At 37.0% G+C, this 12,576-nt stretch overlaps 1 pseudogene; it reads left to right on the top strand.

Moving 5' to 3' along the window:
• The first annotated feature begins 8,493 nt into the window (after window positions 1–8,493).
• On the top strand, window positions 8,494–9,909 carry LOC125418790 (photosystem II CP47 reaction center protein-like; annotated as a pseudogene).
• The last annotated feature ends 2,667 nt before the right edge of the window (window positions 9,910–12,576 follow it).

Below are 12,576 nucleotides of genomic sequence, written 5' to 3'. Positions count from 1 at the left end.
TGCCCGAAAATAATATTTCAAGGCTTTCGTATGTTCTTCGTTCCTTGTGTGGATAAGGCCTATGTTATAGAGTATATAACTTTGATCATAGGGATCAATTTTTAATCGCATAGCTTCATAATAATTCTGTAAAGCTTTCACATAATTTCCCTCGGATTTGATGCGAATCTATCCATGCCCACACAACAGACAACTTGCTGGGTTACTAACCCAATACGGATGAAGACCGGGCCGATCACTAGGGCTCAAGCTAAGAGGTTTAGGGAAAAATTTACTGCCTTTATCCAGGGGGTAATTCATTCTCAAGAGCACTTGTCCATACCTAAAGATCCAAGACCTGTTTTGGGCATACAAGTGGTGGAAGCCGATACGGACCTGGGTAGCAGTTTTTGTGCATTTATAGAGTCTGGGCAGCACGAAATGGTTCCAACTCTTTATGGATTCAATAAATATCACTAAGAGGTCATGGAAACAAGTCAAGGCAGAAGAAAACCAACTTGTACGGACTTGTACAGACAGCTTAAAAAATTTGACCGAAAATTGTTGTATTGCTTGCTGGCTTTACTGTATTTTACTTAGTTGGCTTTTTCTCTTTCTTCCAAGCAAAGGCAACGTGTGGGACTCCATAATAAGCTTCTTTGTCATCCTAAAAAGTATATTCAAACTGATTTGAAGCCCACATTGGTCAAAGATTGGTCAAAGTCAACTTAGTCAAAAAACTAGTATTTTAGTTTTAGGAAATTACCCTTACTTTTTTTTTTATTTATTTATTTTCTGGAAAAATAAGTTTAGGAAATTTAGTATTTTATTATTTTCATTGTAAATCATTTAATTCCTAATTCAAAATAAAGGAATTAATTAATCCAAATTAGATTAGGAAAGGGGGAGACTTTCGACCATATTAGGATTCTTCATTGCATGGTCGGTTCTTCCTTTTTTATTTTAGGATTTTATTTTGTTTTCTCTTATCCTATAAAAGGGCTTGTTTTTTAGGAAGAACACACCATTAATAATATTCAGAATTTATTTTGTGAGATTGAATTTCTCTTTGTTCTTTTGAACACCTAAAACACCATTAGCGAGTGAGTGTTTTAGTTTGACTTATCAATAGGAATTTCATCACCTATTATGGCATCTTTAATATACCAAGGTTTCTAATCACAGGTTGATTAGGGGTTGAGGTGACCATTAAAACTTGAACATAATTAGATCCGGGCTAATATAATACGGGTTTAGGCACAGGTTGTCCTAGGTTCGTATCAGGATTGAGCCAACATCCATTATGGCCGTCGTTTGATTCAAAGAATCTCCATTTCAAAACCGTACATGAGATTTTCATCTCATACAACTCCTCCTTTATATGCATAATGAGAATAATACATGGAATCCACAAAGATTGAAATGAAATAGTCTCATTTTTAACTTGTAACAAACATGGGCTTTTTCTTTCATGTTTCAAGAAAGATGAGTTTTGGCCTGTTTTAATTTATATATAAATTAAAAACCTATAAATAAAAAAAAGTCACTAAACTTATTGGACTAACTTCTCATTGATGTATTGTTTCATCGGGATCCAATCCAAATCACGATGTAATTTTCTTGTTCCTGAACGGTCTTCTTCAACTTTTTTTTAGGTTTAGGCTCTACTCCAAGTAAAGATTTGCCTGATTTGGATTTGCACATATAGGAAAAATGCCTCAATACCATGTCCTTTTGCTACGACTTCCTTTTTTTTATTTTTTTTATTCCATGTCTCCCGCTAAATAGTAAATATTCAATGCATTCTTCACATTACTCGATTGATTAACATTTTGAGATCATTATTATATATTATAAATGGAAAATCTTTATAAATAGAATATGATATAAGTGGTAATTATAGATATATTACCAATTGGTTTTTTTTTTTCTAAACGAAGCCTGTATATTAATATTATATTTCATTTTTTTTTTGTCTAACCAAGCTGATGTGATTCCGCCCGAGCCCGCTCAACCGATAACCCGCTGGGGTGCTGACTCGACACGGATGAAGACTAGGCCAATCACAAGAGCTCAAATTAAGAGATTTAAGGACAACCTGGGAGTATTTATACAGGGGGTAATCAATCTCAACAGAGCTTGTCCATACTTGAAGATACAAAGCCTATTCTAAGCATCCAAGTGGTGGAAGCCGATACGGACCCGAGTAACGGTTTTGGTACATTTTTGGAGTTCGGGAAGAATGAAATGGTTCCAATGATTTATGGGTTCAATACATATGCCTAGGAGGTCATGGAATCAAGTTAAAGCAGCCTCAAATGCAATCAAAAAAGGGCTTGTACGGACAGCATCAACAATTTGGCCGAATTTGCTGTATTGCTTGCTGGCTTTATTGTATTTTACTGTATTAGCCTTTTCTTATTTTTCCAAGCATGGGCAACGTGTGGGACTTCATATTCAGCTTATTTGGCCTCCTAAAAAGAATCTAGAAGCTGATTTGAAGCTCAAAGAGGTCAAAGATTGATCAAAGTCAACTTGATCAAAAGGCTAGCATTTTTTAGTTTCCTAATTTGATTTTACTTTTTGTTTTAGGAAACTACCATTACTTTTTGGCTTTTATTTATTTATTTTCTGGACAAATAACTTTAGGAAGGTTTTTATTTTATTATTTCCATTGTAAATTAATTAATTCCTAATTTAATATAAAGGAATTAATTATTCAAACTTAGATTAGGAAAGGAAGTATAGTTTCGGCCAACTAGGTTTCTTTATGTGTGGTGGCCGGTTTTCTTTATTTTTAGGGTTTTATTTCATGGCTTTGTAGCCTATTTAAAGGCTTATTTTTCAATATGAATACAACTTTGATTTGATTGAGAAAATACTTGTGAGATTAATTATCTCTTTGTTCTTTGAGAACACCTAAAACACCATTAGAGAATTGGTTGTTTTAGCTTGACTTATCAATAGGTTTTCCATCCCCTATTGTGGCGTCTACATTATACCAAGGTTTCTAACCACAGGTTGGTTAGGGGTTAAGGTCCATTCCATTAGAACTTGAACTTAATTAAGATCCAGGCTAATATAATACGGTTTTAGGAGCAGGTCGTCCTAGGTTTGTATCATTTGGTATCAGAGCTAAATTTTGTTCAGGTTTGATCTATCCTTATTTGTTTTATTTGTTTTGTGTTAGTCTGCAATTTTAGCATTAGGTTAAGGTTGCATCCATCCCATACACGTTCTGCATCTTAAAAAAAAAAAATTCATTCCTAGTTGAATTAGGTTTCCTAGTTTTATCGTATTTTTGCTTCTTAGTTTGTTGGTTGTTCTTCATCATTGTTCTTGTTAATTTTGGTTTTTGTTGATTTTTCTTTGCTGTTTTAGTCTTAAATATTTGCATTCATATATTAAAAAAAAAAAAAAAAAGAGAGTTTGCGGCAACATATATTAAAAAAAAAAAAGCAAAAAAATAAAAAAACTGCACATTTGTGTTTATTTGGAGATCACGGGTTTGGTGAATTTCTGGAGTTGGAATTGCAACTTTGGTAATTATTCTTGCTACTGCAGTTGTTTATGTTCTGTGAGTGAAAAAAAAAAAAAAAAAAGGTAAAGCCGAAAATTAAAAAATATTTCGGTTTGTTGGAGTTTGATTTGTTTGCTGGAAATTTGTTGGAGCTGCTGGGTTTTTTGATTATTTATTCAATATTTGAGTTGTTGGGAAATTATATTTGCTGCTGGATATTTGGATTTTGGGTGCTTAAATTATTTGGATTAAAATCAGTTAAAGGATTTGATACAAAACTTGAATTACAAAGAACAACAACCAACAACTGTTCTATATTTTTGTTCTCTTTGATTCTTGTTCGTATTTGAATTTCTTTTTCTGGAATTTTATTCTTGAACTCATAATCTACTACCATGGTGCAGTTTTCAAAAATTCCAACGTTTTCCCATTATTTTATGTGTTTTCTTGTCTAGAAAGCCGAAAAATTAGGACTTGTTGGATTCTTTCGGTGTTGCTTACTTTTTGCTTCTGTTTTGTTGATAAGTTTAATTAAAACATACTAGTGATCTAATTGCTGTTTGTGGGTGTTTTAATTAGAACTTTGAGATAATTCATTGAGTGGAAAAAGGCAAGAGTGTGTGAGCTTAAAAGAGGGTAAAAAGCCAAAACAAGTGTGCAAACACGAGTGTCGAGTCCTCATTTGAGTGAAACACATAAGGGAGTGAAAGTGTAAGGTCCTATTTTATTTCTATTGCATTATTATACTAACATGACAGAATCAAGAATGAGGAGAGGAGAGCCACCCTTAAGGATCAATGAGGAGGAGTCTGTAGCATTCCATGGTGATGCCCAAGTTACCGGGAGCGGAGACCAAGTGGACATGAGAGCTGTTTTGGAGTCAATACAACGGGTTAGTGCTCAAGTTGAGCATGTGAATCAAAGGATGGGAAGGTTAGAAGTTTCCCAAGGAATTCCGAACACAAGAAATAGGCAAGAATTCCATGGAGGACGAGGCCGAGGACGAGGAGGTCGCAAGAGACTGAGAGAGGAACTTGATGAGGAGCCATTCGGTGGACACTTTGAGGAAGGTATGGACGAAACTTTTGCTGGCCATGGAAGATATAGGAGGGAAGAAACAGATGGCAATCTTAGTAATATCAAGATCAACATCCCACCATTCATGGGAAAAAGTGACCCCGAAGCATATTTGGAGTGGGAAGAAAAGATGGAGATGATATTTGACCGCCATAATTATTCAGAGGCTAAGAAGGTGAAATTGGCAGCAATGGAGTTTGATGCACTCCAATGGTGGACCAATGAGCAAAACACCCGAAGGAGAGTTGGTGATGACTTGATTACTACATGGCGACAAATGAAAGGAGCCATGCAGAAGCGATTCGTACCATCACACTATCATAGGTTGCTGTATCAAAGACTTCAATCTTTATCTCAAGGAAATGGATCCGTGGAGGATTATTACAAGGAGATGGAGATGCTTATGATGAGATTGAACTTGAATGAAGATAGGGAAGCAACCATGGCAAGGTTTCTTTCTGGTTTGAATCGTGAAATAGCCAATCAACTAGAATTGCAACAATATGTGGAATTGGAGGAGATGTTGCATGTGACTATTAAATTAGAGCATCAATTCAAGAGGAGGGGTGTAAGATCATGGTTTGGAGGTGTTTCCAACAGTGGAAGGCCCTATTCAAGTGGCTGGAGGAACAATCCCATCTATGAAAGCAAGCCAAAGCCGAAAGTCAAAGAAGAAAGTTCAAACTGGCCAAGGAAGGAGACTAGAATCAAATCTGTCCAAGCACCAAAGAATGACGTAAAATTAGATCCTAAACCTTCTAGAACTCATGATGTTGTGTGTGTTAAGTGCCAGGGAGGAGGACACATTGATAGCCAATGCTCGAATAGAAGAATCATGGTGTTAAAGGGCAATGACGAGCTAGAATCAGAAAGTGAAGAAAGTGAGGATGAAGCCAAGCAAGAGGAGGAGGACTTGGAGGATGAACCCGAAACCTTGCAAGCATCCAATGATGAATTAAACTTGCTTTATAGGAGAGTACTTGCTGCATACAAATATGAGGATGAAATTCAAAGAGAGAACATCTTCCACACCCGATGTGAAATTCAAGGTAAGATTTGTAGTATGATTATTGATAGTAGAAGTTGTACTAATATAATAAGTAACCTTGTAGTTGATAAATTGGGCTTAAAAACAATAAAACATCCTAAACCATATAGATTACAATGGCTTAATGATAGTGGTGAGATGAAAGTAAACAAACAAGCCAAAGTAAAATTTAGTATAGGTAGATATAAGGATGTAGTCTTATGTGATATTGTACCCATGATTGCTGGACATATACTATTAGGTAGGCCATGGCAATTTGATAAAGATGCTACTCATTTTGGTCGAGAAAATAGTATTGTTTTCAGGTTCAAAGGGAAGAAGGTCAAGCTGGAACCATTATCTACTAAAGAGGTTTACAAATACCAATTACAAATGCAACAAAGGAGAGAAGCCGAAAAGCTCAAGGAAAAAGCAAGTATGGCACCAACAACTTCACCATCCTTTCAAGAAGGTAAGAATGAGGTTGTTGATCAATGTAAGGTTTCTAAGACTCATATTGAGTGGAAAGATCAAGGAAAAACCAAAAGAGAAGGGAAAGAAAGTGGCAAACCCGAGAGCTTGGAGAAGGAAGGGAAATCCGAAGGTTTGCGCCAATCCAAAGGGGAAAAAGAAAAAGAAAGAAAAGAAAGGTCAAGTAGCAACTTTTATTTGAGTTTAGGGGATATTAATAAGGTTATTGAGTGTAAGAAACCTTTGCTGGTCATGATTTATAAAGAAAGTTATTTAATGATCAAACTAACTTTGAAGAACTTGAATTGCCAAGTTCAATGATTTCTCTTTTGAAGGAATTTGGAGATGTCTTCCTAAATGAAATTCCAAGTGGACTACCATCCAATCAAGAGGGAAAAGGTGAGCTTGCTGTCCAAGGTAAGTCTTCTAATACTCAGGTTGTGGGGAAAAAAATTAATAAAACCAAGAGTGAGAAATTTGGTGCAAAAGCCAAAAGTGAGGAAGGTGAGATGGCCGTGAGTGAGAAAGGAAAAGAAAGACAAGAAAGGAAAAATATAAATTTTTATCTTAGCTTGGGTGATGTTAATAAAGTAATTATGAATAAGAAATCATTGCTGACCATGAATTTTAAAGATAATTATTTAAAGATGTCCTTATTGCATAGAACTTTATCTGCATTGTTGAGAGCTTTACTTAGTGGCAATTTGAAAATTTGGGAAATATTGTTTACTAACTTTAAAAAGTGTAATTTTTACCATAATGAGCATGTATTTCTAGATTTTGTTGTAATAGTGTTTGACCCACGAGAATTGGTTTGGTTACACTTACGAAAGGAAAGGTTTCCTAAACAAAAAAAGTCAAAGCTCATGTCGCCTATGGATGGACCTTTTCAAGTTTTGGAGCCAAATAACAAGAATGCCTACAAGCTTGATTTACCGGGTGAGTATAACATGAGTGCTGCATTTAATGTTGCTGATTTAACTCCTTTTGCTGCAGGCGATGATCTTGATTTGAGGACAAATCCTTTTTCAAGAGGAGGGGAATGATGTGATTCCGCCCGAGCCCGCTCAACCGATAACCCGCTGGGGTGCTGACTCGACACGGATGAAGACTAGGCCAATCACAAGAGCTCAAATTAAGAGATTTAAGGACAACCTGGGAGTATTTATACAGGGGGTAATCAATCTCAACAGAGCTTGTCCGTACTTGAAGATACAAAGCCTATTCTACGCATCCAAGTGGTGGAAGCCGATACGGACCCGGGTGACGGTTTTGGTACATTTTTGGAGTCCGGGAAGCATGAAATGGTTCCAATGATTTATGGGTTTTATTTCGTGGCTTTGTAGCCTATTTAAAGGCTTATTTTTCAATATGAATACAACTTTGATTTGATTGAGAAAATACTTGTGAGATTAACTATCTCTTTGTTCTTTGAGAACACCTAAAACACCATTAGAGAATTGGTTGTTTTAGCTTGACTTATCAATAGGTTTTCCATCCCCTATTGTGGCGTCTACATTATACCAAGGTTTCTAACCACAGGTTGGTTAGGGGTTAAGGTCCATTCCATTAGAACTTGAACTTAATTAAGATCCGGGCTGATATAATACGGTTTTAGGAGCAGGTCGTCCTAGGTTCATATCACAAGCCAACCATAAATTATAAATTATTATAATTAAGAATATTAATCTGTATACCCCACTAAAAAATAGTTTGAATTGCACTTCATTGTATTTCACGCTCCAAATTTTTGATGATTCAATCATCCTTTCTTGGGCGAAAGAGAGGATATCTCGATCAGGTAAGAGAACGGGGAAATACCGTATGACCAAATATATCTGACAAGTCGCACTATGTGTCAATCCACGATGCATCTTCCTCTCCAGGGTTTCATAAAGGAACTTTTGGAACACCAATAAGCATTAAATGAGATAACAATTAATTACTATAGCTCACTTTGATGTGAAAGTGTAACAATGTATTTATTGTCTTAATAATATTATGCTTTATCCTATTTTATCCATAAATCTAATAAGTTTATAGAAAAGGAAGATAGAAATACTAAAGGAAAATTCTTTTAAATAGGTCCTTTGAATGACGGAAAAAAAAAATATAAATGTAGTCACTCATATAAAAGGTATCAACCTCTTACCATTGCGTATTGGTACTTATCGGGTGTAGAATAGATCTGCTTCCTTTTGTTCCTAAAAAAAAAAATTGTTCCATTATTACAAAAATAGTAGAACAAATATTAATCCTTTCCCCGAGATAATCCACTCAAAAGGGAAAGTCTATAGTATAGTTTTTTTCGAGTGCAATAAAGTTACATAGTATTTATTTTTTGTTGATAGAGGGGTATTTCCATGGGTTGCCTTGGTATCATGTTCATACCATCGTATTGAATGATCTCAGACATTTGCTTGCTGTCCATATAATGGATACAGCTCTAGTTGCTGGTTGGGCCAATTCGATGGCTCTGACCTTGTTCTAGATCCAATGTGGAGACAAGGGATGTTTGTTATACCCTTCATGACTCGTTTAGGAATAACCAATTCATGGGGCGGTTGGAGTATCATAGGAAGGACTATAATGAATACAGGTATTTGGAGTTACGAAGGCATGGCCGGTGCACATATTGTGTTTTATGGCTTACGCTTTTTGGCAGCTATCTGACACTGGGTGTATTGGGATCTAGAAATATTTTGTGATGAATGTATAGGAAAACCCTCTTTGGATTTGCCCAAAATCTTTGGAATTCATTTATTTCTTGAAAGGCTGGATTACTTTGGTTTTGGCGCATTTCATGTAATAGGATTGTATGGTCCACGAAAATGGTATCCAATCCTTATGGACTAACCGGAAGGGTACAATTTGTAAATTTGGCATGGGGTGTGGAAGGCTTTGATCCTTTTGTTTTGGGAGGAATAACCTCTCATCATATTGCAGCAGGGACCTTGGGCATATTGGCGGGTCTATTCCATCTATACAAAGGATTACGTATGGGAAATATTGAAACCGCCCTTTCTAGTAGTATCACTGCTATCTTTTTTGCAGCTTTTGTTGTTGCTGGAACTCTGTGGTATGGTTCGGTAACTACCCGATAGAATTATTTGGTCCCACTTGTTATCAATGGGATTAAGGATACTTTCCATAAGAAATATATCGATGAGTTGGTGTTGGGCTAGTCAAAAATCAAAGTTTATCCGAAGCTTGGTCTAAAATTCCTAAAAAATTAGTTTTTTATGATTACATCGGAAATAATCCAACAAACGGGGGATTATTCCGAGTAGGCTCAATGGATAATGGGGATGGAATTGCTGTTGGGTGGTTAGGACACCCTATTTTTAGAGATAAAGAGGGTCATGAACTTTTTGTATGTTGTATGCCTACTTTTTTTGAAACATTTTCGGTTATTTTGGTAGATGGAGATGGAATTGTTAGAGCCGATGTTCCTTTTGGACGGGTCGAATCGAAATACAGTGTCGAACAAGTAGGTGGAACTGTTGAGTTCTATGGCGGCGAACTCAATGGAGTCAGTTATAGTGATCCCGCTACTGTGAAAAAATATGCTAAACGTGCTCAATTGGGTGAAATTTTTGAATTGCATCATGCTACTTTGAAATCTGACAGTGTTTTTCGTAGCAGTCCAAGGGGTTGGTTTACTTTTGGATATGCTTCATTTGCTTTGCTCTTTTTCTTCAGACATATTGGGCATGGTGCTAGAACCTTGTTCAGGGATGTTTTTGCTGGTATTGACCCCGATTTGGATGCTCAAGTAGAATTTGGAGCATTCCAAAAACTTGGAGATCCAACTACAAGAAGACAAGTAATCTGATAGAATATTGTTTTGTTGTTTTTCATTTTTAATTTTGTGAGTAGGATACTAGACAAATATTGATTTGAATCGATACCTTTTCTTTGACTCTTGCTCTTTCTTTATATGGGAGACGATCCCAAATAAATAGGAATGGAAGCTATAATAGTATGTAAACCACGATTGAATCTATGGAAGCATTGGTTTATACATTCCTCTTAGTCTAAACTTTAGGAATAATTTTTTTCGCTATCTTTTTTTGGAGAACCACCTAAAGTTCCAACTAAAAAGGTGAAATGATTTTTCATTATCTCAATTGAAAGTAATGAGCCACTCAATATTGAGAGTCTCATTACTTCAACTAGTCTCTATGCTTCCTCGAATGGATCTATATTGCCCAAAAGCAGTATATAAGGTGTACCCAGTAAAACTTACAAGTAAACCCGATATAAAGATGGCAACAAGGTTTCTGTTTCCATTATTATATAGTTTCAATACCACAATGGGTCTATGATAAGATCATTTATTTACAAATGGTATACAAAGTCAACAGATCTTAATGAATATAAAATACGATTTATGGCTACACAAATCGTTGAGAGTGTTGAAGTGTGGCAATTTTGCCACTTAATGGTGCATGCACCGGTTAGCATGCACACCTTGGTATCACCTCTTTTCCTTTTATGAGTTTATATTTTTTTTTTGTATATTTTTAATTGATGTGAGGTACATTTGGATAATGTTTTGTGCCTAAGTTATGTATGCAAAAGCATAGGCAAAACTATGCACAAAAGAGTAGGAACGTTATGCTTGAAATGCCTATGATGTTGGATTCATAATTTCCAGCAACATAGGTCCACTGTTTATCTTATATCTCAGGTTTCAAATGGATTTTTGGGTTGAAATTTGGAGGTATGTGTAAAGACATATAGAGGGAACAATGTTTCAAATTTCAGGTCAAAATGACATGGGAAAGTCCATTGTCTATTCCAAAAAGATTGCTGTATCTGATGGGCCCAGTATGCAGAGTATAGGTCAGTGTTGGAGTTGTTTGGCCAGTGATCCAGTTCCAAAACCTTCTTAGCTCTTGAAGCAATATTTATTGATGACCAAGGATACCTCAAACCAAGTTTCATAAGTAGATACAAAGGGGAACTAAGTAGGTGAAGCTAGTTTGATTGTTTACCCAAACTAGTTAAACAATAGAAACTTAATTCAAACCATGTGCCACTTTTTACTATATTTGGAATAGACATGTTGCAGCTGGTTTTTACCTCTTTTGTGTATTAAAATTTAGGTGTTGGCCATTTTACTTTTTAAATTTCAAATGCTTTACTCATTTTGTAAGCTCACATGCTTGGTGTCACGGTCCCACTGTTCTAAGCGTACAACGGGGTCGTGCGGTGCTTACTCGCCCCTCGCGGGTAGTAAGCCAACCATTAATATCCCTCGCAAGTAAATAACGCACACGATATTAGTATTGTGCATGCACCAAGCAAGCAATAAAATAAAACATGTAATCACACAATCGTTAAAAAAGGGTCAGTAAACAAGGCAATAATACGATGAAACACGCTATCAAGAGTTCTCACCTATGCTAGTGGTCTAGCCCAACAACTTGCCTACTAGCCACCCCTCTCCAAAGAGCTTATCGGGCCATTTTCATTCCGACAGGAATACATATCAAAATATGCGAGGAATCATAATGGCACTATTGCCTATAACAAAAGCTAGAAATCCAAGCAAGTGACCATGGGCTTGACTAATGACCCTGGATGAACTTGGCTTGGTATTTACAATCAAAATGCAGAGGTGTGTGAGACTCTTACATCCTCCCCCACCCATGTTATGGATGCCCTCGACGACTCCGCTGCTTTGAACTCCTCGATCTGCTGCTTGTAGGGTGCCAAGTTGCCTTCCTTCTCCCATCTGGTTTCTTCTTCTCCTAGTCCCTTCCACTTGATGAGGTACTCTCGTACTGGCTGTCGATGCATGCTTCTGGTTCTTTCTGTAAGGATCTCCTCCACTTCCTTGGTTGTCTTCGGCAACTTGGTCTTGACTTTGGCTCTTGCTGGAGTGTTGCGGGCTGGATCTTCCTTGTCGGCATAGTATGGCTTGAGGTTGTTGACGTGGAATACCCGGTGCACTCTTATCCATCCTGGGGTAACCATCTTGTTCGACGCCCTCCCTACTTTGGCAATTATTGGCATTGGTCCCTCATATTTTCTCATCAACCTGGGGTCTCTATCCCTTAGCCAGCGAAATTGCTCTCGAGTTAGCTTAACCATCACCATATCCCCCGCATTGAACTCTAGGGGTCGCCGGTCTTTGTCTGCCCATTTCTTCATCCAATTTGCTGCCTTCTCCAAGTAGGCCCTGGCTATTTCCATGTTGTTCTTCCACTATTTGGTGAAGTTAAAAGCCCTTGGGTTCTTGCCTTGGTACTCATCGACTGTGTGTGGGAGTAAGGGCTTCTGGCCGTTAACTATTTCGAATGGGCACTTACTTGTGGGAGATCCCTTCTGTGCGTTGAAGCAAAATTGAGCTACATCAAGGAGTTTCGCCCAATTCTTCTGGTTGGCACTAACAAAGTGTCGTAGGTACTCCTCCAACATGCCATTGAATCTTTCCGTCTACCCATCCGTTTGCGGGTGATAACTGGAGGAAATGTTGAGCTGGGACCTAAGA

The sequence above is a fragment of the Ziziphus jujuba genome, chromosome 12, assembly GCF_031755915.1.
Source record: "Ziziphus jujuba cultivar Dongzao chromosome 12, ASM3175591v1".
Taxonomy (NCBI): domain Eukaryota; kingdom Viridiplantae; phylum Streptophyta; class Magnoliopsida; order Rosales; family Rhamnaceae; genus Ziziphus; species Ziziphus jujuba.
The sequence above is the reverse complement of the archived record's forward strand: the minus strand, read 5'-3'. Positions and strand labels throughout refer to the sequence as shown.